Source organism: Macrobrachium nipponense, chromosome 44 (genome assembly GCF_015104395.2).
Source record: "Macrobrachium nipponense isolate FS-2020 chromosome 44, ASM1510439v2, whole genome shotgun sequence".
NCBI lineage: Eukaryota > Metazoa > Arthropoda > Malacostraca > Decapoda > Palaemonidae > Macrobrachium > Macrobrachium nipponense.
Genome location: NC_087221.1, coordinates 33651866 through 33679237, shown reverse-complemented (window position 1 = coordinate 33679237; position 27372 = coordinate 33651866). Strand labels below are relative to the sequence as shown.

Below are 27372 nucleotides of genomic sequence, written 5' to 3'. Positions count from 1 at the left end.
GAATACCCTTCCATGGAAACAATATGTGAAGAAAAGAGAAAAAATGTCTAGTGAAATTAAAATTAAAATACGAAATGAATAAAAAACACTGAACCAAGGGGCAAACTGTCATTCATTCAAAATACCAAAAGAGAAAAATGTATTACGAGGAAATTATTCTGCGTTGAATGTCTTAATGTTAATTTCAAATACACACGCTTTCAGAAGTTATCTTTTCCATGAAGGTAAGAATAATAATGCCTTGTTGGTGTTCTTGTGTTTATTTGTTTATATATCTATATTCCTTACTTACCTGCCATTTGGACACCTAGTTTGACATCTATTATAATGTGAATATGTATGAACTTAACTTTGTTGCGTAAGGCTAATATATTCAACATTTTCTTTTGTGTTCAAGTTTTTATGTAATGTTTGCCTTTGACTTAACGAGTATCTGCGACATAAAGTGAAGTATTTCTTAATTAGAGGATGTCAAGGTAATTGCTTTATAGCAAAGGAAGATAAAGGAAAGGAAAACGCATCTTTGAGAAGCTCTGCCGCACGGAGGTTTTCGCACGTGTGTTGGAGGCGCCTGTTCTCGTGATGGTTCTAGAATCGGCAGGAGTGTTGGGGAACTTGACAGGCGCTGACGTGATGTGAGAAACGCCGCGATTTTTTATGCAATATTCTATCGAAATTCTTCTAAATCATTCCCGTAATCTCGGGAGTCTGTGACGCTCGCCGTAGGCTCCGCCCCCAGAGTGCCGTATAAATACGACGGACGAAGTAGGAGAGAGCAGAAATCATCAGTTAATCACAGAGATCATTAGTAAGAGAGACATATCAGATCATCAGTGTGAGATCAGCAGCAGAGATCATCCGAGAGAGATAAGAGAAAAAGGGACCGACGAAGGATCAGAGGAAAAGTTGCTCGAGAGTTGGTTGGATTCTGGTCTAGTCGTCTTCAGGAGTGGACGACCGAGTCATCTCGACGTTGAGCAGTCTTCAGAGAAGAAAATGTCCTGCTAGAGGTTTTGGGGAGTTCCTGCCTTTCAAGTATCAAGAGTAGACATTATTTTCTGCTATACGGAGTCAAGAAGACGTCTGCAATTGTAGTTCTCCTTTTGTGAAGCCATCGCTTCGAGTCGCAAAACCGGCCAAGAAGTATTTGAATTACCTCACTATTCCCCCAGTTCACGCAGTGTAAGACTTTGCCTTTTTATGTAAATAGGAGATACCATTCTGCATTTATCTTTGTTAGTAAGCTTGTAAATAAACCTTTGTTGTGTTAGTGTTTCTTTCTATATTCGTATCCCCAGTTTCAACTGTTGGTGTTGAATTTTTTTTTCTTTATTTCATATCGAACCTGAAGCGGACCTCTCTCTCAGAGGCCGTAACAGAGGAAATGTAAGAAAGTGGCTTGGTTGCAATGTCTTCTCATTTGAAAGAAATATATTAGCCTTATGCAATTGCACGAAGCCACCCACTTGTCAAGCCCTGCCTGAACTCTCGTTTCCTTCATAGGATCTGTAGCATTGTTTCTTAAACTTTCTTGTGCAGCGGACCCCTTTTATTAAAATTACTCTATGTAGCGGACCCCTTAATCCCTCTTCGGTTTAAAGTGTTTTCAGGGTATAATATATAGTACTGAAATTCCAACTGAATTATTTATTAATGGCTTATCTTCAACGTCAATGTTTACATTTTACTTAAAATAAATTTGCCATCATACTGCAATTTTGCTCACAAATTTTAATGAACTTAACAACAACGCTTCTTTCTCACATTGTCCTGAGGACCCCTTGGAACATTCCACGGACCCCTGGGGCTCCGCGAACCACACTTTAAGAAACACTGATCTATAGAATGTCCCGCCTGAACACTTCTCATTGCCTGCTGGCGGAATGTAGAACACATAGAATGCGAAAGAAACGTTTTTTCATAAACATCCAGCATACTTCGAGGACCCGGTTTCGACATCTGTTCTCCACTTCCACCGGATCAACTTTCCTGCATGACGCATGTTTGTATCTTCGGATACTTCTGGTGGCGGAGCCCAAATACGTATCATGGCCTATACAAAGAGGTCAGACGGACAGAACTGTTATCTCTCGCTGTGACGTCACGCCGGCCACAACCGGTGATTCACTGGTGGGCCGTGTCATTGTAGATTAAGACATTATTGTTATTTCTTTTTGAGTAATTCTTGCTTTTGACTACTTAATCTGATACTTTCGTTATCAGAAAATTCCAAGAATGCCCAAACAATTTTATTAATAAAATAATAATACTGTAGCCTTAGTACAGCAGTGTGAATTGAGAAGCAAGTATTGAAGGAAACACGGTTGTAGTTGTAACTTTTATTAATGATAAGAATTTCTAAACACTTGAATACAAACAGAAATACCCTTCATTTATTTTACAACAATTTCTTGATTGAAGGCCTTCAAATGTTTAAAGTATTTATACACAAATCTAAATATTTAACTTTAATTTTTTTTCTTGTGTCTCCCCGATCATTTTCAATTTTCATCTTTCTCTTCTTCGTTTTAATAGTATTATTTAGGTGCCTTAGTCTAAAATATATAGAGATCTTTGCGAAGAATTCAGTAATCTCTTCAGGGACCTTTACTTCTGATCGTTGCAATTCAGCAACAAGAGTTTTTCTGCATGCTTTCCCTTCTAAAAGTGATGAACCGTGAATTGTGTTGAAGACTTCTCGTAGGACATTAATTGAGAAGAAAATTCTTCTGATGGTATATACAGCTCACCTCCGTTTACCATTTCAATCCACGATTCATTTGCATTTTTACACTCATCTTTTTTCCTAATTGTGGATATTTTGTAGAAAACTTGTTGACAATATAACCACCTATATATTTAAGAACTTCATCTTCAATTACAGTGGCAGCCGTTTTTTCGTTTTCTTTATCCAGAATCTGATTGTCTACATCTTCTGTGGGGCATTCAAAATCTAAATCTTTAAACAATGAGCTGGTCAAGTATATTTCTGATGCCAATTTTCTATCTTCACTGTATTTTGAATTGCATGCAGACTCATTTGTCAACATGTCATAATTGTTGCTCTTTGCAATGATGTTTGTTTTTTCACTAATTATTTTTACATCTTTTTCCCAGAATCAATGACCTAAGCCTAAACTTGAATTCAACAGCATTAGGGTGATCATATGTGCCCTTCATTTGCCCTATGCAACCGAACAGATGCTCTAGGCAGTCTTGATTTAACTTATGCGTCATGATGTAATCTACATTTAAGACATCTTTAACCATATTAGAGAGACCAATAACTGACTTGCTAGAAAGATTATGCCTTTTTGAAATTTGTACAGACATCTTGTTTTCTGTGATTTTACTTTTAAAGTGATTTTACTTTATGACCTTTTCCAAATTATTTATTTGAAATTCTTTATCAATCCCAAAACCATTTCTCGCTGGTATATCGCCATACATATTGTTTGAATTCATTATATCAAACCAGTCGTTTATCAATGAGATAAAATCAGAGGTAGCTTGCCAGTTATTGGATTCCAACAGACCTCTACTTCCGAAATACTTTAATGCACTTGCACAAGATGACGATAATAATTGCACAGCATACTTGACGCGCTGCCTGTGCAGAGAGATGGAGTTCATTGATTTTATAGGCCAGCACATATTCTGTACTAGATTTTGCCAACATTTCACGGATACTTATGTCAGAAATGAAATCACTGCCTAAATAAAAGCCTGAATCAATTAAGTTATTCCTGACTAATTTTATCAAATGGGGAACGTCGGCAAAAACGTACTTATATCTCCCTGTCAGCACTTGGGTTCTTGAATGAAATCCTATTGACAAGAAAATCAATGCCAAATTCTTTCCACATGCGAAGATTGGCTGATCCCATGTCAGAAACAATAGCATGCTTTGGATTGATTTCATCAGATCGGCAACACACGTTTATCCACTTATCACAGAAAATTTTGTCTCTAGGAAACGTAAAATACCTAATGCCATTGCCTTTTGATTTTCTCTTGGTATTCAGGCATCCATAAACAGAACAGTTATTTGGCATTGTCGGTTAATAGTACAGTACAATTAGGGTTTAACCTCAAAATTTAGAATGACAAACTGAAACTTTGGGAATATGTAAAGGTGAATTGTGTTATCTTCATCCAAAAAGTCCCAAAAAATCCAGTGACGGGTTTTTGAGTTATGGCTACATAATGGCGGCCATTTTGGAATTTTCTGTTTTTCTCATTTATTGCTCCTAAAGGGTAAAATATTGAATTTGTAAATGAAATACACATCAGGTTTTTATTATATGATACTTTTAGAAGCTATTTACATAAATCTCTTGAGTACTAACAGCATCAGTGTGAAGTTAAGTGCCTTTATTTTTAAAAATCTCCGTTACTAGCAGTTGACAGGAATATTCCCGTTCCTGCTATTGGAAAAATAATTGGTATATCACAATTATTATCTAAATAAACCATCTCCAGAACTTTCTTGTCTTTTAAATGACACCAAAAGGACATTTTTATGACATGCCGCTGCCGTAGTATCTTTGTTTGAATATATATATATACATATATATATATATATATATATATATATATATATATATATATATATATATATATATATATATATATATATATTATATATATACTTACATTTGCAGGCGTACTATTTCCGTGTATGTGACAAATCAGTATAATATATAATACGTACATACTATAAAATGTTTAGTACTGTATGATCATTAATGTTTCTCTTTTTTTTCAGGTAGAGTGAAACACAGCGAATTCAGCTATTGAAAAGGCACAGAAATGGAAGACAAATCGAAATTTTGCATTTTGCCCACTGGCAATAACTGTTTTGGTGAAACTGTGCGCGTCATTAGAGGTTTGGATAAAATAATTGAGAATAGTACTTCAAAAAAGGGACAATGTAAAAGAATTACTGAAAAACGAGAGCTCCGTTGTTGTCCATGTGAAATGTAGAAAAGACTACACACGTCGCTTGGAGTCCGCACCTCGAAAAGTTTACACGACCCATGAAATCAGGCAAGAGTTCGATTTTAAATCCCAGTGTATATTTTGAGAGAAGAAAATTGCTGTGGATGTGAGAAAATTTAGGAAGACAACTTCTTATGAGTTTAGTGTCGTGGAAACACTAGAATTTGCACAAATGCTGATAAACGAAATGATAACTGAGGGGGGAGAGAGGTTCTTCTCCGAGTGTCCAATGTCATTGACCTTGTCGCAGCTGAGGGACATGCTACAAATACTTCTTGAGGCCAGGCAGTGCAAAGTCGGGAACAGCTACACTACTGGGACGAAAAATGGATAAGGAAAAGTCAACAGCATTTATCAAACTGTGCGAGTATTTGGAAGAAAATGATGAATGCCAGTATTCTATTGATGAATTAACGTCAATTATGAGTACCTATGAAAACGCTGGTATTAATTACGGTAATCAATACTTGAAGAAGAAACTCAAGAACTATTATGGAAATCAAATAACAATAGTTGATAAGATAGGTAAGAGTGGAGTGGCGTGTTTCACTGAATGTATGAAAGATATTTTAACGGATGAATGGTATGATGCACGAAAAAGTGATCCTGCTGAAGATGCTAGAAGACTGATAGAAACTGCTGCTCTGATAATTCGAAATGACACTCGTTCAAAAGCTTACAATTGTGAGGTATTCCCTTCAGCAGAGCAAGTAATTTCTGGAAATTGTGAGCTTGTTCCAGATTATCTTCGTATGGTAATTGATGGAATCTTGAAACCAAAAAAAAAATGATAATCATATACAAAGAAAGTCAATCAGTATACAGCATGCTATCATTGCTGCTGTTCGTCCTAGATCATTTGTCTCGCACATACAAACTGGTCTGGGTGTTCATCTACACAGAAAGTATGGATCAAGAGTACTGATTGACATCGTTTCTAACCTAGGATTCTGTGCCCCATATAGAGAAGTATTGCTGAATGAAGCATCAGCTACAATGAACCCATCAACTGCAGTAGATCCACGGTCATATATCCAATTTGTATATGATAATGCTGACTATAATGTTGCAACTTTAGATGGTCATAATACATTCCACTCAATGGGAGGAATCAAGTGTGTGACACCGGCAGATCAGGTTCATGAAAACACGCCCATTCCCAGGGCTGAGAGAATTGACAGTGAGGCATTAGCAACTCAGGGACTTAGCAAATTTAATTGTGTACCATATGCCTATGACAAAGGGCTATTTACTTTTGACTGCTGAAGACATAGAAACGCTTGTACAAGAACCTGCAAGTGTAAAACTAGCCCAACAACTTGACACATTGTGGATATGTAGCACATGGCTCCAAGGTCTCCCATGCCCGAATTGGAGTGGATTTATGAGCAAGATATACAGTAAAAGCTCATCTTACAAGACATCAGCTGTACTACCTGTACCATTTGTTAATCTTGATCCTACCAACCCTTCTACGATTTACAATTGCCTCCTGAATGCTGCAGAAGGTCTAAAGAGTGGACAGTCTACAGTTATGGTAACCTTTGACCAACCACTTTACTCTAAAGCTTGTGATATGGTTCTTGCTGCTGGTCCCAGTAGCCCTCTTTTCCGTGTCACTGTACGCCTTGGAGGGTTTCATCTTCTTATGTCCTTTTTAGGAGCTATAGGGACCATGATGGCTGGAAGTGGCCTTGAAGAACTTTGGGAGACAGTGTATGCAAAGAACAGTGTTGTTCATATGATGACTGGATGTGCTTATGCCAGGAGTCTTCGAGCTCATTTCCTTACTCAACTTGTATTCGCAGTACTATTGTTTGAGTCATCTTCGGTTAATGAGACCCTTAAGAAAGACTTACAAACCTACTGCATGTCTTTGTTTGACAACACTGAAACACTGGAGGTAACAGCAAATTCAAGTGCTGACAAGTCCATCTTGAATCAACTTGAAATGAAGCTTACAGATGTTGAATCATGTGGAAGAACCGAAAAGCTATGGGTACAGTATTTTAGGCGTATTACAATTGTGAAACTCTTTATAAGGGCAGAGCGTTGTGGTGATTGGAATCTTCACCTCTACTGTGTAAAACTCATGCTACCATACTTGCATGCAGCAGGACATCTGAATTATGCAAAGTCTGCTCAAGTCTATCTAAAGCAAATGCATAAACTGGAAAAAGTCATGAAACCAGAGGAGTTTGAAAAGTTTGCAGCAGAGGGATATTTCACAATTAGAAGATGTGACAAGTTCTGGTCAGGGATCTTGACCAATATGACAATTGAGCAAGTCCTCTTGCGTTCCATCAAAACATCTGGAGGTCTCAACTGAGGACGTGGAATAACACCATCAGTTATCGCTAAATGGGTAAGTCAATGCCCGCAACAGCCAGTATCATTAATGCTGTTGAGTCTGTTAGTGGAGTTACTGTTACCACTTCAAAACAGCATATTGACCTTCGTGAATCTCGGCAGACTTGTGATCTTACTGACATGAATACCTTTAAAAATTGGCTGGCTGTACACAAGCCATACAACCGACCAACATCTATCCTAATCTCCATATTGAGTGGTATTGTTGCCAATGAAAAAGTGAATTGTGATGAAGCCTATACAGTTGGAAGAGCATCAATGAAAACAATGGAAGGAAAAGCATTCAGAGATATTCACCTACAGCGAAGAAACAACATCTGGTCGTCATCTGTAACAAAATCAATTATGATTAATGATACACAAATTACTGTCAATGCAAACCAGTTATTCCATTGAATTATATGCATTGCTAGAAGTGATTCTGAACTTTGGTGATTTTTCAATGAGAAAAGCATAAAAATCTGCTCTTGTACCAGTCATAGGCATTGGCACCCTGTGAAAATGTTCCTCCAGCTGGAGCAGTGTATATTTTAGATGGTGGGTACCTTCATCATGTTGTGTGGCAACGTCCTGCTACATTCAGTCAGATATGTTCTCAGTATACATTGTTCATTAAACAGAAGTACAGGAATGCTCACACAATATTTGATGGCTATGCCACTCACAGTACACAGGATGAAAAACACTTTCGTCGAGGAAGGACACAATCATCTAGAGTTATAGCTGTAGAGAGCCACATACAAGTCCCAGTGTCTCAGCAGGAGTTCTTAGGAAATATTAAAAACAATATAGGATTGATCAAACTCCTATCTACCCATCTGGAAGCTGCTGGCTGTAAGGTCCATCAGGCAGAGGCAGATGCTGACAGATTGATAGTAACAACAGCAACTCATTTACGAGATTCAGGACAGGAATCAGTTATTGTGGGGGAGGACACTGATCTTCTTGTCCTCGTAATTGCACTTGCCAAACCTCAGACTGATATCAAAATGATGATCCCAGCAAACAAAGCGCATCCTGCTAAAATATTCAGCAGTGAAAGAATTCAGAGCAAAATGGGGGACATGACTGACAGCTTGCTCTTCCTGCATGCAATAGCAGGTTGCGATACAACCTCTGCTCTGTATCGCAAGGGTAAAAGGGTTCCTTATAAAAGATTACAGGAGGATTCTGTACTAAGTCACAAGATGCAAATTTTTAATGACCCCCAGGCCTCTGCAGATGATATAGCTGCTGCTGGAGAAGCATTTCTTCTTGTCCTGTATGGAGGAAAGCCAGAAGGTAGTCTTGATAAACAAAGGTACTTTAATTACTTAAGGACGATAGCTAAACAGCCTGTACATGCCAAATTTGATCTAGCTACACTTCCTCCAACATCAGCAGCAGCACGCCAACATTCTTATCGTACCTTCCATCAAGTACAACAGTGACAAGGGATTACTCTAGACCCCACTGACTGGGGTTGGAAGTTAGAAAATGACCGACTAAAACCAGTAACATCGCTTAAAGAGCCCGTACCACATTCCCTACTTCATCTTATAACTTGTAATAATAGAAAAGGTTGTGAACTGAACTGGGAGTGCAGGAGAAGTGGACTCCCTTGTACACATATGTGTGGGTATTGTGCTGGGCATGGGTGCAATAATCAATGTTCATTTGATGAAGATAAAGAAGGAGATATAGATAGATATGTAGAAGAACATAGCGAAACTGAAAATGAAGACTATTCTCAACCCTTACAGAAAAAGAAAAGGAAATAATTTACGAGAAATAATAATGATTCATATTTTTGTTTTAGCGTAATTAATGCATAAACCCTTGTGCGTAAAAATGGAGTATCATCAAGTTGAAGGTAATTTTTGTCTGTACAGCTGTATAGTTGAAAACTAATTTTAATAATTTTTTTCCACATTGTATTGTATTGCAAGTAGTTACCGGTTATATGCTCAGTTCGCTACATAATTTATATGGTAATTGTGGTTATGTGACCTAGAATTTATCCTCAACTAATTATAATGTCATAAGTATGTGATCTATGAATGTCTTCAACAGCAAAATGTTGACGATTGTATGGTAGGAACTAGGTAATTGTTAATGGCACCAATTGAAGTACATGTATTCAAACAAAGATATTGCCGCAATGGTGCATCTTAGAAGTGTCATTTTGGTGTCATTTGAAAGACAAGAAGATTCTGCAGATTGTTTATTTAGGTAAAAATTTTGATATATCAATTATTTTTCCAATAGCAGGAATGGGAATATTCCTGTCACCTACGTGTAACATAATTTTTTTTAAATAAAGGCCCATAATTTCACACTGATGTATTTAGTACTGATGAAATTTATTCAAATAGCTTCTAAAACTACCATATTATACAAGATAATGTATATTTCATCTACCAATTTTACTTTTTTACCCTTTAGGAGCAAGAAATGAGAAAAACTGAAAAAACCAAAATGGCCGCCATTTTGTGGCCATAACTCGAAAACCCGTCACTGGATTTTTTGGGACTTTTTGGTTGAAGATAACACAAATCACCCCTACATTTTCCCAAAGTTTCAGTTTGTCATTCTAAATTTTGAGGTTTGAGCTAAAATTGAGCTAATTGTACTGTACTATAAGTGACTGCTCTCGTTGTAAGCATAGGCCTTGGTTGTAAGAAGATAACTGACCGGGCTGGGGCGAGCTGTGGCGAGCTGTGGCGAGCGTGACCAGCCCAGAAAGGTGACTCAGGGATGATCCTCTGTCCGACCAATGGGAGGAGACGCCTTGCTGCGGGATAAGTGATGCCACTCAGGTCGCTGGCCGCCATATTGGGACTGGCAACTGAATCCCTGGGTCGACCACAGGTACGCGACCTTGCGATGACTATAGGTGTCATACTTTTTATTTTTGATACGCTAGGTTATTTTCATTCGTTCTTTCAGTTTTCTTGTGTGTGTACTCTTCTGCTCATTATGGTACACATAATTTCGTACTCCATTTTATCCGCAGACAGTTAACACGTTTTCTGAAACTATAATGCCTTGATGAAAAAATTAAGTGAATTTGAGGGAAGTGAAGCTACTATTGAAATCATTATGGTATTCATCACCTTATTTGACATATCAAATTCTCGAAATCTAAATACCAAAGGATTTAAAAGCCCAAGTCAGAAGAATAATGCAAGTGATATTAAAGATTTTCTGATAAAACCAGAAACATATATCAGATCTTTGAGACTTCAGGATGGTAAAGACATCTTAGAATAAGGTCGAAAAACTGGTTTCATTGGCTTTCTCTATTGCATACGAAGTCTTCAGATTCTGTACGAAACCTGTATTGCATCAGATGGTGGGTCTTTACAATTTTTCATGACCTACAAATTCAGTCAGGATCATATTGAACTATTCGTTGGTCAAGTAAGAAGTATGGGAGGCCATAACGATAATCCAACAGCGAGACAATTCTCTGCTGCTTACAAAAGGCTACTTGTACATAATGACTTGATGGATATCATTTGTGGCAACTGCTTGCCATCAGAGTCGGTGCCCATATTAACTGCTTCAAGCAGCATAAAAGAGCGGGTTGCAGTAAGGAATATAAATGCTTTTGTTTCAAGACATCGAATTTAAGAAATTCAAGAAGCATATTCAGATGACAAGGAAGATGATTATGATTATATTCCAAACCATTACCACTTTTCAAAATGTTCAAATAAGATAGTAGCTTATATTGTAGGCTTTGTTGTTTTTAAGTTAAAAAAAAGTCTACAGTGTGAGGTCTGCATTGATGCATTAACGTTAACAGACGCTAATTTTCGTCACTTCCTCATCAAATTAAAAACCAAAGGAAAATTGGTGTATCCATCAAATGATGTTATTGATATATGCAATACATGCGGAAAAAATATGAGGGAAATGTTGTCATGCAACAAAACACTGGGGAGAGTTAACTTCCATAAATTAGTTAGTTCAGTATTGGCAGCTTACAGAGGCAAAACAATATTTTCAGAGTTCGATTATCACATGTATGATACTCAACCATTGGACAATCACTTGCACTTATTGATTAAAACAATAACAGAAAAATAGTTGCAAGTGAGATATAATGATGCTGGTAAGCGGATTACTGCTAAACTTCAATCGCAGGTCGCAGGAAAGAGTCGCCAGATATATACTAAGTTCATTCATTTTAGCTGTCAATAATTCCTAATAGTAGGCGATAACAAACAGTAAGGACTAAAGAATTAGCAGACATAAAGAGAATATCTTTAATTTTGTGCCAGTAATAGGTTATATGTATATAAGATCATGACAAATTTGTATTGTATTTCTGAGTAATAAAGTAAGGTATTATATATGCTGAAATAATTAACTATGTTCTTTAAAAGAATGATAAAATGTCTAACACTTTTTGCCTCCATTTATACCATGAAAAGACGCATTATGAAAATAAAAGATGGGAAAAGTAACGGAAGCGTTTCTATTAATCCTTATGGTGTGGTCTCTCTTTTGCCAGTCCTGGGCATGGCTGCCACGCAGTAAACTGGCTTCAATTGACCGAGTATACGTATTTTATTGTGGCGAGGGGGGTAAGACGGGGGACCGGTATTGTGCGACGTTAAAGGACTAATTTCCGTTAGAGATAAAGAAATCCGGGGCTTTGAGGCGTTAACTGAGGACAGTGTGCACCATCTAAGACAGCTGGGATATAGATCACTGTAAAAGAATTTACTCCTCGGTCACCGCTGTACGATTCACTATTCGAGCGACGTTTTCTGTAAATCTGGCAGTTGCTTTGAGATTCTGAATCCCGACCATGTCTTGGCTCGCTCACGCTGAGTGGATCTTCTTCTTTTTCGTGTTTTGCCTTGTACACGAGGACAGGACTTCGCGGGCCAGTCTCCCTGATGTCATCATAGGAGACCCGAATTCGGTAAGAGAACAAATTTCCAATGTGCATTACCCATTTTTATCTGCTTAGAGCTGAAAAATGTTCGTGTGGGTTAATAGTATCTGTGAGAAATGTTTTGGCATTTGAGGATGTAGAAAAAATCAGAAGTCTATCTGAGATAAGTCGGTGATTAACAGAAGTGACCGGTTTGTTACTTGACGAGTTTTAAGTAAAATGTAAGTAAGGGTACTGGGAATGAGAATGTTTTTTAATATGTCAGAAAGCTGACAGTGCTCTGAAAATTTCAAAGTGCATCCAGATTCACAGGAAAGTTATTTTCTCTGTAACCGAAAAAAATGAGAAATGAGTAAAAGTTATAAAAATAAATGTTCAGAACACTTAAGAAATTAACATGGAGCAAGTTACTATTGTTTATTATATTTTCTACAACAAACTACCTCCTCAAAGTGGGAGAAAAGTAATTATAATTATTATTATTATTATTATTATTATTATTATTATTATTATTATTATTATTATTATTATTATTATTGAGAGATATTGCTGCATCAGCTGCATTCAACTTATAAATAGTCTTCTCTATTTTTCTAATAATAGCTTTCTCTCTGCTATTACAACTGGCGAGTATTGCGCCGATATTACTCATCAGGAGGAGTCAATTTCAGGGATAATGGTTACAAATTTATTTATTTGTCACAGTAAATGAACAAATAGGTCGAAATATAAGTTAATCTAGTGGCCAACGTTTCGCTCGGTATCATCCGAGCATGATCACGGCAGTGGATCGGAGCAGACTGTTGGTGCTGTTGTTTGTTGTTGAAGACTAAGCCAGCCTTGTGCTGGCACGGGCTCTTGCTCCTAGAGCAGCCCGTAACTGGATTACCTGTAAAGATACAAAACAGTGCTTTGGCGGTTAGTTTTAGAAAGGAGATATGGTGACAGGCTGGATTGAACCTTATGGTACCCATCAGTAGGAGAGTTTTATAGTAGTGAGACTCAGCCTAGCTGGAGAGTGCTGAGTAGGAAGAAGGAAGCAAGTTTTAGTTTGAGGGAAAGGTGGTAAAAAAAAAAGGGGGGGGGGGGCGAGTTACCTATGAACATTTTAGGCACAATATATATACATGTGTGTAGCATCTGAAAATATTGCAATATATATCAAACCAACATTAAGAAAGTATTATAGTATATATACATGTTCATGCATACTCACACTTATATATATGTTCCCAAAGATGTGTATGGCTCCCATTGCAAACAATGAAGTAGAGGGTTTGTGCATTGTGTAGCTTTCTTTGGTTTTATGTTTGTAAGACAATAAGAGATTCCCATGTATCTATGGAGAAATGCCGTGTGATTCATCTTTTTATCTGGGAGGTGGGTGAGACATTAGGAGATTCCCATGTGTCCCTATGTTATTTAGGATGTGTCTTGTGGTCTGTGCCGGTGTCAGCTCATTTTCAGTTAGGTTTGACCTGAGAGACTGTGTCTCTGGGCAGTCTAGTAGGTATTGTTCGAGGAGATGGATTGCCTCTCGGTCACAGTACTGACATAACCTGCCCTCATTACCTATCATTTGCCAGGTGCACAGGTATCCTAGCCTTAATCTGTGTGTGATGACTGAGAGTTTTCTAGTGGTTTGTTTTGTGATGTCATGCGGCGTTAGATTTGTGACATCCACATACCACTTGGACGTTCGTGAATCTTGTAGATAGTGACGTCGTACTTCACTCTCTTCTTGGAGTTTGGCATAGCTTTTACCCATTTCCTTTAGGTGTGTTATGGATGGTTGCACTTTTATGCTTACTGTACTGCAGCTGAGGGCACTTTTGGCAAGGATGTCAGCTTCTTCATTTCCCTGGATTCCCACATGGCTGGGTATCCAGTTAGTGTGACTCTCCTGCCAGCAGCTTGATGTGACTTGGCCACTGATTTTATGGCTGTTATCAGTGTCACATTTTCTTTTGGATTTGTCGCTTTGATTGCGAGTATTGCTCCTTTGGAGTTGATATGCACTGTTGTGTGTCCTTCTTTTAAATTGGAATTTTCTAAGGCTTTTAAGATTGCCATTAGTTCCGCTTGTAGTATGGAGGCATTGTTAGATAGCCTCCAGCTTCCTTTGAAGTCTTGGGCAGCTACAGCTGCTGCAGTTGCTGGAGCTTCTGGATCAACTGAGCCATCTGTGAAATATATGTTTTCAGCTGCTGTATTCCTGATTGCTTCTTCTGCTGCAGTTTTCATCTGTGCTGCTGTGCACAGTGCTTTGTTTGCCGGTAGTATTGTGAAGTTATACCAGATTGGGCCTTCGACCTAGGGAGGTTGTTTTTGGTATCCCTCAGGTGGGTCATCCTTTGTTATGTGTTTCACTGTGTCCTGCATACCCAGTTCTCTCAGTATCTGGAGTATACTGCTCGCATAGGTTTTGGGCGGGTCTAGCTCTTCATGCAGGTTTATACACGCTTGCATTTTGTTTTTGTGTGGTCTATTTCTGTCGTTTCTGGTGGTTTTGCACAGAATGGCAATATTTCTTTGGCCTATCCTGTGCTTGAGAGACTGTAGTTGTGTCTGTGCCCTCAAGAGACAAATTCTTGTCCACATTGGGGCTCCAAGTATAAGTCTCATTGCATTATCATGGATGACTTGTCAGGACTGGTGCTGCATATTCTACTTGTGCTCTGATGGTTTGTATGTAGAACCTCCTGAGCAGATGGTATGTTGCACCTTCTTGTAGTGATGTGATTCTCTTTAGGGCATTAAGCCCTATTTTTGTTTTGGCCTGGAGGAGCTGTAATTCCTTCTCAGGAGATAGTGAATCTGCAATGCAGACTCCCAGATATGTGTAGCTAACCACCCAGTCTATGACATCTCCTTTCAGTAGAAGGTTGGGTGGATTTCGATCATGTTTTATTGCCATGGCTTTTGTCTTGTTTCTGTTGATTTTGAGTCCCAGTTGTGTTCACTTGTCCTCAAGTTTTTGCAAGGCTTCTTGCATCTTTTGTAGTTGTCTTTGAGGGCTGGAGCTGACGATGCAAACATCGTCAGTATATATGAAGACCTCTACTCCTTGTGGTAGCTCGAGACAGGCTACATTTTCCATAAAGACATTGAATAAGAAGGGGCTTAGAATGCCCCCTGTGGAGTGCCGTTTTCAAGAGAGTAGTATTCTGACATTCTGCCTTGGAACACTACTCTTGCTTCTCTGTCTTGCATGTATCCTTTTGTCCATGTAAGCAGGTTGCCTTTGATCCTCTTTCGGACTACGGAGGAGAGGATGGTTGCTGCATTGGCCAGTTCATATACTTTTTCTAGATCTAAGAAGACCACTATGGATTTTCTGCCATTTATGGCACTTAGCACATCTGTGAGGCACTCACAGATGCCTACTCCTTCCCTATAGGCATAGAGCCTATGGTGTAGGGGCCCTGCTTTCCATAGTAGTCTGTTTAGAACCATTCTTTCTGCAACCTTTTCAGTGCAGCTAATGAGGGATATCGGCCTATATGCGCCTTCCTCTTTTGGCTTTGGTATTGGTTACGTGTCTTGCTGTTGCCATTTCTTTGGCCTGGTGTGCTCTGCATATGTCCTGTTTACCAGGAGTAGATATACCTGTTTGGCAGGGTCTCCCATGTGTCTCAGCATGCTGTAAGTGATTGCATCTGCTCCAGGGGCTGTCTCTCTTTTCCCCTTGCTGAGTGCACTGTTTAGTTCTTCCATAGTGAAGGGTGTGTCTGTGTCATCAGGTGTGTTGCAGGCAGTATTGATTTCTCTCCACCTTGCTGGAGAAATTTCATTTATTTTTTCCCGTGTTGTTTGGGGAAGGTTGTGGGATTTTGTCCTTTCTGCGAAGTTTCTGGGTATATTTTCAGCTTCTTGTGGGTTGGGATGGATGCTTTGCCCTGTTCTTCCTTTCCCTGCAATTTTTGCAAGGAATCTCCAGATATGGGTTACTGGAGTTTGTCTGCTGATGTTTGCACACCAATCATACCATGCCTGTTGTTTGATTTCTTTTGTCTCTTCAGTTGCGTGGGTTATTACCTCTCTGAGAAGTCTGTGCATCTCGTCAGATGGTTCCCATCTGAAGAGTTTCCGGGCTCTGTTGACTCTGGCATTGAGTTCTTTGACTCTTTCACAGTAGTACCATGCATCTTTGTGATCGATCTTGGATTGTTTGATCTTTGGCATGAACATGTTTGCTGCCTCTCTGAGTTTACTGATGAAATCTTCATAGAAGAGTTCTATGACGTTTGCTGGGTTTTCAAGGTAGTCCCTCACCCATCTCGTCATTGTTGCTTCGAATGTAGCCCAGTTTGCAAACTTGGGGTTCCATCTCTCTGGTGGCGGTGGTATGGGGGGCAGCTTTTTGAGCTGTAGGCCAATGTCAATGGCTATGTGGTCGCTTGTGAGGGTCTCGTGCAGCTTCCATGTTGCTTGCTCCTTTAGGGCTGAGTTTGTGAAGGTAAGATCTAGTCTTCCTCCTTTTGGGTGAGTTGGCTCTCCACTGTTTAGTAGGCACACCTCTGGGAATTCACATGATAACTGGTGTAGATGTCTCCCAGTTGTGTTTGTTTGTTGTGTAGAGTTCAGGCTTGGGTGATGTGCGTTGAAGTCTCCCCCAATTGGTGTGTTTTCTTGTGTCGCTCCGGGCCCTGTATATATTGTGTACTGTCAGTGGTGTGTTTGCAAGTGTGAGTTTTACACTGAATGATTCTACATCATCTCCGCAAGAGATGTTGTCTATTTTCTTTGACGGGATTGTGTTTTTAACCAGAGTGATTAGCCCTCTTTTAGTGTCTGCGTTTGGTGTTTTGTATACTTTGTACCCTTTAAATGAGAATTTGGCGTTTTCTCTTACTAGTGTTTCTCGTAACATTATGATGTCTCAGTTATTTGTTTGTGTGTGTGCTTGCAGGAATGCATATATATTGTTTGCACTTAGTATGTTCCACTGGAGGATTTTTATAGTGTCTGTGTCTCTGCAATCATTTGTTCTGATTGTGTTGTTGTTGTTTCCTAACTCGTCATTTACACTTGATGTGCCTTGACTACCAACACTGTGGTTGGCCCTGGCACTGGAGATGTACCTGGTACTGTTACTTGGTATGAAACTGAAACCGAGTGTATTTGTAGTGCTATTTGCACTGTTGTTATTTAGTTGTGTAGGCATGGTGATGCAAAAAGTCCTCTGGACGTTCTTATGCACTTATCAACCACTTCTTTAGCTATTTCCTCTGAGAAGTTTGATCCTGTTAATTCTGCAAACTTGAATAACATTTGCACTAGGAGGTTTGTGAGGTCTTGAGTCTGTGAAATGTATTTATCGTGTTTTAGTTCTGGGCGAACTTCAAACCTGTTGATTTGTGGGGTAGGAGGAGGAGGGGAGACTGGGTTATATGGCTTTGGGGAGCCAGGAACAGTGGAGCTTGTTTTGGGATTTGGAGTGAGGAGGATAGGTCGGGTTTTGGGAACAGGAGAGGTTAAGATGTATGTGTTTGTCGGCTTGGCCGATTCTGAGAAACTGATTTTTCTTCTTGTGTTGGTTATTTGTTTCTTTGGTGTGTGTTGGTCTGGGTGTGGTTTGGGGTGTGTTTTGTTTTCTTTTTTCTGAGGTTGAGACTGGTTTTGTGTACTGTTGGGTCTAAGCCCTCCAGCTGCAGCAGCATAGGACTGTGTCTTATGCTGGGGGTGTGTCTGTGTGTTTTTGGGGGCTTGTTGAGGCCCCCTAACTGCAGCAGCATAGGACCTTGATCCCTGCTGGGTAGTGGGAGCTGCTGTTGTCTGTTGGGGTCTGGTGTTTTGTGTGTGTGTGTGTGTGTCCAGGGAGGCTCCGAGGTGCAATTCCTTTTAGTGTGTCAATTTTTTGTAGCCTTATCGGGCATTTTCTGTTCCATGCATGGTGGTTTCCCTTGCATGCGGGGCATCTGGCATTTGTTTCTTGTCCAGCTTTGAACTTATCTTTGCAGAGTTTTGTGGGATGTCTCCCACTACATACACCACAAATGGCTTTGGCGGTGCAGGCACTGCTATGGTGTCTGTACCTCTGACAGTTAAAACATCTCAGAGGTTCTGGTGTGAAGTCCATGGTGGGGAAGGAGCCCCACATGCCAAGATTCAGTGACTTTGGCTGAGTTCCTTTCCACTCAACTAGAACTTTGCAGGTTGGCTGGGGGCTGGGTCCTTTTGTGTGGCATCTCTCTGCTTTGACCACTCTAGGATTTTCCAGAATAACCCTGGTGTCAAATTGCAGAGGGTAGTGGCCTAAAATAAATTTGCAGGGTTTGTCCTCAGGATTGAGGTATTTGAAGCTAGCAGGGTTGTTTTTCATATATTCATTGGTATTTTCATTTGAGGGTATTACAAACAGTCCTCCCCTGGTAGTGGGTCTTACCTTGAACAACTTACCTTTCCTTTCAAGGTCCTTGACAAACTCATAGGCACTGGTTCCTGTTGGAGGAGTTATCAGGTACTTTCCATGTGAGGGTGAAGGTGCTGCTGGTGGTCCTTGCTGCTTCCTTTTGCTTCTGGTGACGACCTGGAAACCATCATTCGTGTCCATGGCAGGGGGGTTTACCGTGTCTTCTTGAGTGGCCGTGGTGGTTTTTTCTTCTTCGGAGGTGGAGGAGTCTAACCTTGGTCTAACTGCTTCAGGTGCATCTGAAAAGGAGGAGGAAGAAGACGTTGTCCGTTTCTGGTTCTCAGGTGCCTCTCCAGTGGTGGGTGTGGCCTGGGTTACAGGGTCCATGGCTGCATTCGTCTATCTGTGAGGGCAGAGAGAGAGAGAGAGAGAGAGAGAGAGAGTGTGTGTGTGTGTGTGTGTGTGTGTGTATGTTATATTTTTTTAACTTTTGCTTGAAGGGCCTAAACTTGGTTTATGAGAGACACCAGCCTATCGTCCCTGTGCTACTTGCAAAAAAGGATTGCGACAGTAGAAAGTTTTTGCCCCTTTGTCCCTGCTTCAATCGGAGTTTTCAGACCCCAACGGCTACCGAATTTTAGGCAGGAGAGACTGTTAGTAAATGAAGATTAATTGAGAGAACAGAGATGTCATGTGAAATTTTCTTATAATATGTGAGAGAGCTCTCTCAGAATTATAATTCTCAGTGTCGTCGTCATCAATCGCAGAAAGTTCTGCTGAAAATCGCTGGAAAAATCGCCGCTATCATCGACTGGGATGGCGCTATCGCTCGCTGCTGCTCGCATTTGCCAGAGAAGGTCTCGGAAGAGATGTTACTGCTACGGAGGCCGAGCAGCAACTGGGTGTTGGTGCTGTTGTTGTTGTTGTTTGTTGTTTGAGTGTTAAGCTGGCTTTATGCCAGCACGGGCTTTAGCTAATGAGCAGCCCGTAGGTCATTTGAATTATTTTTAGGTGCATTGGTGATTTAAGGATATGTGGCGAGCTTTTTATTTATGATCTCTATGGAATATGCAGGTGGAATGTTATGAATTCAAAGGTGAAAGGAAGGGTGAATAGCCGAGGTTACAAACCCCTTTAAACCCTAGAGTACCCATTAGTAGAAGATAAAGATCGATAGTAGCTAATCCTGGCGAGTCAGAGATGGCCAGTAAGGAAATCAAAAAATTTATAGTCGTAGAAAAACGGAAAAAAGCACATAAATCTATAGAGTTCAAGTACCATATTTCATTAATCGATAATAGAAAAAAAAGCGCCGATCGTTAGTGCTAGGGATCGACGAAAGAAGAACGAAATTTTTTTAAGTTTTAGAAACAGTACACCTAAGGAAGTAACAGCTTAAGCGGTAGTTAGAGTGACAGTTGAAATATTCAGTCGTTAGACGTGAGGCGGCCGAAAAACGGAGGGGAAATGAGGATTGTTTAGTAATAGAAAAAGCAGTTAATGCTACAAACAGCACTTTTCATGAAGCGGCGATCTTTAAGTTGGAGATCTGAATCTAAATTCTTCTGTGAGGAGGTCATCTGGAAGACTGATCTCTAGGTCCAACAGATCGTGGACGAGCTCAGAGAACAGTTGATGATCATTTCTATTGTCCTTATTGCAGATAGCTCTTTGTAAAAATGCTTGAAGCTCCTCGTAGGTCAGCAGGAACTTTCTGATTTGGTATTTTCCTACGAGGATGTAGTCACTACCGACGTTCGCAGTTCTATGTTCTGGTTTGCAGGTCTGAGTTTCGCTGTTATTCTTAGCTATGACTCCTCTGTTTGTGTTCCCACTTCTTTATGCAAAACGGGAGCTACAGTCGGTGTCTCGATCTGCATTTCTTCTTCAACTGTGTCTTCTGTCTGGGTTCCTGCTTCGACACGAGCAGGAATCGACTTCTTCGGCGATGCAGAGGTTCGGGGGGTGACCTGAGGGGTTGGGGGAATATCCGTAGGGGAGGAGGTAGAGGGGCGGGAATTTGGCGGCAAGGAGAAGGTGAGTGGGTGGGGATGTGGTGCCGGGATTGAGGAAGTTGGGAGGAAGGTTGAATGGTTTGTGGTGCAGGAGGCAGATTCGTTCTTGGATCGAACCTGGGGTTGCTTGGAGGTTTCCTGGGTGGTGACGGTTGCCAAGGCCTTGCAGGTGGGGGAGGGATGCCCTTCGTCCTCCAGATCCTTTGAAGTCTGACGGGATATCCTTTGAACCACGCATGATGTTGCTGGCTGCAATTGGGGCATTGGGTAACGGTGTGGCCCTTTTCCTTATATTTCTTCAAACACACTCACTTGAAGCATCTCAGAGGCTCTGGCACGAAAGCTTCGGTCTCATAGGTGCCTAGAATCCCAAGGCTGACCCTGGCCAGAATTTGGCCCTTGAAAGTTGCTTAAATTTTCAATGTTTCCTGACCATCTTTGGCAGTACATCTCTTGGCGTCCATGATGTTGGGCACCTTGAGGACTCGATCGATGGTGATGTATTTGGGGACTTTGCATATCATCCCCTTGCTGATTTTTGAAGCAGGATCGAGTAACAGGCACAGGTTGTCTTTCTTCAGTAGTTCCGCAGATTTCTGATCCTTGGGATTAATTATGAATTCTCCCCTTAGGTTCGGTCTGGCTGTGAGGTTGGCATCTGGATACTTTTTCTCGAGGGCCCTGACTGCAGCATATGAAGTCTGGCCTTCGTTTACGACAGCTCTGAACTTGGGAAGTGCCGGGAATTCTACGAAACTCGCCCTATTCGGTGCCGATGTCGTTGGGAGCTGGTTGTTCCGAGTGGAATTTGGTAGGAAGGTCTTCTTCTGTTTCTTCTTCTTCTTCTTTCTCACTGTTGTGAAGCCTTGCTCGTCCTCCAAGGGCGGGTCCTTCCTGGGATTGCCGGGCGAAAGGGGTCTATCCGAGGCCATACTTTGTCAAAAATAAAGGTCTGTTTATGGCGAGACTGATGTCGCAAGGATGACGTAACGTGTTATGTTGGTGCAAGCAAGCAAGCAAGCAGGGGGGGTGATAGGATGGAGTGGGGTTATCCCCTGGGGGGCCCCAGAAGGAAGGTAAGGTTTTGGAAGGGTTGTAAGGTTTGGTTGTAAGGTTGAAAGGAAGGTATTAGTGCTAGTGAGTAAGAATAGGACAGTCCTATTAGTCTTTTGTTGTTTAGTGTAGTGATTGTCTTGGGATTTGTAATGAGCTTTATAGTTCTAGTGACGTATGAATTTGCTAGGAAGGCAGGTGGGCAAGGGTGTTAGTCAGAGTTAGTTGCACAATCAGGCTCTTTATTGGTATCGTCCTCTCTCCTACCCTCCCTTGGTGGGGGTGGGTGGGAATGAGAACTCAAACCACGTTGTAATGCTACATTTGTATTATGTCCACTTGTTAGTAACTTATGCTATTTCGGGCTTCCGTCCCATGTAGGGTTAGAGGTTAGTAGTTTTTTTTTTTTTTTTTTTTTGTGGGGGGTGGGCTAGCTAAGCAAGTGTTCCAGACTCCTTGCCCTTCTAGGACTGCCTTTCCCCTTTATCTTATAATTAGAGTTAGTGGGTTAGTACTTCGTTCTTGCTGATTACCTACTTATTTAGAGATTTGCTTTACTTAATTAAGCTATTTTAGTTCCCTACATTTTACCTAATATCTAAACCAATTTACCTTAATCCTAAGTACTTAATTCTAATTATTGGTTCTCAGGGAACTTGGGATTTGATTCCCATTTTTAATTAACTTAACTTAGTTCCTTACTTCTTACTTTTTGACTTCTAAAACTAGTTCACCTTAATTCTAAGTACTTTATGCTATTCTTAAATTCTAATTATTATTACCTTCCAGGTCTAACCCGGTTTGTTCCGATATTCCAGGGGTTATCCTAGTTTTCGTTGTTACTGTCACTGTCACTGTCCGTGTCCACAAAGATGGGGTCGGGTAACCCGTCTTGGGTGAACCTGGAAAGTCGTTGCCACCAGAGGTGGGGTCTATAGTCTTCGTCGTCCAGGGAGATCAGGCTGTTGGTCGTTAGTTCTTCATCCTGGTCAGATAGCTTCTGCCATACCTTGTCTGCCAGACGGTAGAAACAGAAATTGATAGCTTCAATGCTGTATCTTGCATGAAGTCTTTCTGTTCCCCCTTCCCCCAGGTCTCGGTTGTTGCAGCCATCTATCCAACTCAGGACTCCGTTTTGGAATCTCTGTAGTCTTTGTCTATCGCTGGTACTGAGTAAGCATGTCGGTATTATTGGGTATTCTAGGGCAGGTCTAATGAGCGCCTTATATAGGTGGGCTTTAGTCTTGGGTCTAAGCTGTCCGAATCGTGCTAATTTAGCTTTGGTTACTCTAGCATCCCTGATCTTTTGCTTGATATGTGAGAACATCCCGCATCGGGTCAGGGTGAGTCCGAGTACCTTAGCCTTATTAGCAAACGGTATTCGTCTGTTGCCTACAATTACGTCTTCTGGTCTCAATGCTGATATTAAGAGCAGTTTGAACTTGTCCTGGTTGGTTTTTATTTTCCACCTTCTTTCATACTCATTGAGTTCTTTAATATGCTGTCCCGTCCGTAAGGCTAGCCTATGTCTACTTCTGTCATTCGTCATTATGATCTGTGTCACGTCGTCCGCAAAGATAAGGTTGACACATCCTTCTCTCCCTTGTGGCATGTCATGTGTATAGAATATGTACAGCATTGGGGAGAGAACGGATCCTTGCGGAACTCCGCTTCTCAGCTCAAAGGTCTCTGATATCTCTCCTTCAAAGGAAATGTCATTCTGTCTGTCGCCTAAAAAGTTAGACAGTATTTTTGTCATTATGTCTGGTAGTTCTGAGTTGAGCAGCTTGTACTTCAGTCCATCACGCCAGACTTTGTCAAAAGCCTTTGAGACATCCCGACAAACAATGTTGGCTCTGCCTCGCCGACTCTGATTTAATGCTAGCAGTTCGTGCATCGTAGCTATCGCTGTCTGCGTCCCTCGTTCTTGCCTGAATCCGAACTGATATTTTGGGAGGATTTCATTGTCTTCCAGATACATATTTAGTCGGTCCTTCAACAAGGTCTCCAGGATTTTCCCAGGTACTTCCAAGAGAGTGATTGGTCGGTATTTCAGTGGGTCATGGGTATTTTTTAGGTCCTTGGGTGAAAGAATCATCCGTCCTCTCTTGAATTTAACTGGGAAATAGCCTAGACTAAGCGACATGTTATTAATATTATTCAGATCTAATAGTAAAATATCAGGTAATTTACTAAGAATTAGTTTGTTAATGCCAGAGATACCTGGAGCTTTGTTTTTGAACCTTTTGATGGTGTTCTTTATGTCCTGAATGTCAAATTTACTAGTTAGATAGCTATCTTCATTCAGGCGAGTTAGGTCTGTCCGTTCATACAATGTTAGTCGGTCCCCTTCTGTTAGTAGGTGCTCAAGTACCTGTCTCTCATTGTCAGCGTCGAAGTGTCGGTTGTCCTCTGGGGATATCTGGAAAATTTTTTCCCATACTCCCTTCATGAGTCTAATTTTCCCAGGACTGTCTACCACCTTGTCCCCATTTTCGTCCAGTAAATAGTCGCACGGTCTTTTCATCATACCCATAAGTCTTTTAATTTCCCTCCAGAATTTCATTACATTTGTATGGTCATCATACTTGAGGTCTACTTTACGTATAGTCCTGTCCCAGAATTCTTTCTGTAGTCTTTTGAACTCTTCAAAGAGGAGATCTTGGATATATAATATTATGTCCTTCAGTTGTCTTGAGTACCCAAAGTGGTCTGTATGTCGCTTAATATCTGTGTAATACTTTGAAGAAAGTTTAATGCGTCACCACGTTTGGGCCCTGAGTTGAATTATATTACTTTTCTTGGTATGGTCGTAAACCAGTAGCCCAGTCTATTGTCTATGTCGTCTTCCGTCTTTCCGTCCACATCATTTATGTCCACTTGGTCGTTGTCATATTTCCCTTCTATGTCAGACTTGAAGTCGTCCCAATTTGCTTATCTATGATCAAAGATCGTCCGGGGTTCTATTTTTATTGGTGTTGTCGAGAGGGTAACATGCAGGGGTAGATGGTCAGAAGTCGTTACGTTCCCTCTCCTAGACGTAATATTGAGGCAAGCATTCCTGTTGCCCAGTATTACGCCTGGTCTTCCTTTGTTGCTGACCATAGTTGAAAAATCTGGCCCTAAAAACTTGAGCCTGTTATTGTTAATTAATCTGCTTAATTGTATACCCCTTTGGTTAGTGTCATGTGTTGCAATAGTCGTATGTTTTGCATTTAAATCACCTATTAAGTAGGTGGGCATCGGTCTTCGTGCTAGGGAGAGGTAGCCTTGTAGGTAGATGTAGTCACGTCTACACGGTATATATGTCGTTGCAATACTGACTGGTCCCAGTTCAGTCTCTATGGTTATACCTAGTGTGTCCTCAGTAAAGTCAAGCAGTGGTTTATGTCTGATGTTGTATTTGACTGCAACAGCAACACCAGCATGGTCCTCCCCAGCACTATTCTTCTGATACACTCGGTATCCGAAGAACTTGATGGGGGAATCATCCTGGATCCCTGTTGCATTCAATAGCAAGATGTCTGGGTCGAGATGTCTAAATTCATTATAAAGCTCTCTATGTCTATCTTTAGTTAGCTTTAATACATTTAGCTGAATTATTTTTATTGTGTTTAACATGAAGATGAATTTGAAGGAAAGGGAAGGATGGACGAATTTTGCTTATTTGCTTGCGCTACCGAATCGGCAGCAGTCATAAAAGTGGCTTGAAGCCTTTTGTCCGTTGGTGCTGTCAAGATCTACTCAATATATAGAGGCAGGTCAGCAGGGGGTCAACCGCTAGCTGCGTTTTCATTGGCCGGTGGCGCAATGTGCTCCCGCCATTGGTTGAAGGAAGTTTTCTTCAAGACGCTTCTCATCGTTGAAGGTCGCGAAGTTGCAGCCTAGCAGACCGTCCAGGCTTGGGCAAGGCTTCCCTGGGCGTTGTGTCACGACGGCTCGCGATGTCATTGGCTCCTGGGCTGCTAGTCTCATCTGGTATTCTTTGATCGGGGGTGTCGCTCGGTCTGGTATTACTTGTATTATTTATACACATGGGTCTCCTTAAGTTGGTGGGGAGGAAGAGCACTTCCTGCGTCGTATTCAATGAGGGCTTCTCTTGCTGTATGAGGAGTGCCTCGAGGAGTCGCAAGCATCGCTGGTCAGGAGCCCTCCCTATTATCTTTATATTCTTGATAATACCGTCGCGGGAGATAGCTTCCTGGTGTGCTGTCATGATATGGTTTTTAATTGCTCCTTCTTGTATGTGGCAGGAAATCCTCTTGGACAGTTTCATAGAAGTCATACCAACGTAAGAGCCGGGACATCCACGGACGAGGCATAAGAATTGGTAGACTACATTCGACTGTTTCAAGAGGTCTTTTGCTGGGGGGGTCGGGTTATACTTCATAATAAGGTCCCGGGTACGTCGATTTAGGTAATAAATTACAAGTTCGAGTTCTTTGTCGGCTTCGGTAGGGGTCGCATTCTCTTTGATTATTTTTTTTTCTCAAAGCATCTTCGTCCTCACAAAAACGCAGCTAGCGGTTGACCCCCTGCTGACCTGCCGCTATATATTGAGTAGATCTTGACAGCTCCGATCCACTGCCGTGATCATGCTCGGATGATACCGAGAGAAACGTTGGCCACTAGATTAACTTATATTTTGACCTATTTGTTCATTTACTGTGACAAATAAATAAATTTGTAACCATTATCCCCGAAATTAACTCCTCCTGATGAGTAATATCGGCGCAATACTCGCCAGTTGTAATAGCAGAGAGAAAGCTATTATTAGAAAAATAGAGAAGACTGTTTACAAGTTGAATGCAGCTGATGCAGCAATATCTTTCAATAAGACTTGTTTGAAAGAGGGGCTCTTTTTAATATATTATTATTATTATTATTGGAAAAGTAAATCCACAGTAATATGTCTGATCTTGTTATTAAAAATACAAAGCAGAAAGCTTTCGAAGACCTGCACGGTTCTCCTTGTCAATCTGAATACAATTACTAACAGTGATCATGGTCACTGTTAGTAATTGTATTCAGATTGACAAGGAGGACCGTGCAGGTCTTCGAAAGCTTTCTGCTTTGTATTTTTAATAACAAGATCAGACATATTACTGTGGATTTACTTTTCCATTTTATTTTATTAACTCATGTGATTATGAGGTTTCTTTGGATTATTATTATTATTATTATTATTATTATTATTATTATTATTATTATTATTATTATTATTATTAATTATTATTATTATTTAGTGCTGAATGTTTTACTGCTACATCAACTGCATTCAATTCATATAGTTATCTCTATCTTTCTAATAACTGATTTTTCGGGGTTACTTCATTCTGCCATTAACTATTATTATTATTATTATTATTATTAGGGAAAATATGACATCCTGGGGCCCCCCATATCCGAGAAGGAGCTGCAGGAGAGCTTGAGCCTCAACATCACTGCAGAGGACTTCGACTTCAAGTGGGACCCGACCTGCACCTCGGGATTCTACCAGGGGGACATCATGGTCGAGGATGAGGATCACCTCATCCAGATAGTCAACGTAATAAGTCTCACTTAATCTTTGCTTGAAATTATTTTTTTTATTTTTCTTTGCATTTCTAACTATATTGCTTTTTTTTAATTGCCAGTTTTATTGTGATTTTTTTTATTTTATTTGAGTTGTTAACTTTTTTACAATT

The 27372-nt window shown here is 40.5% G+C and overlaps 1 pseudogene; it reads left to right on the top strand.

Moving 5' to 3' along the window:
• The first annotated feature begins 11900 nt into the window (after positions 1-11900).
• Positions 11901-27372, top strand: part of LOC135203957 (zinc metalloproteinase nas-15-like) — a 28184-nt pseudogene continuing 12712 nt past the window's right edge.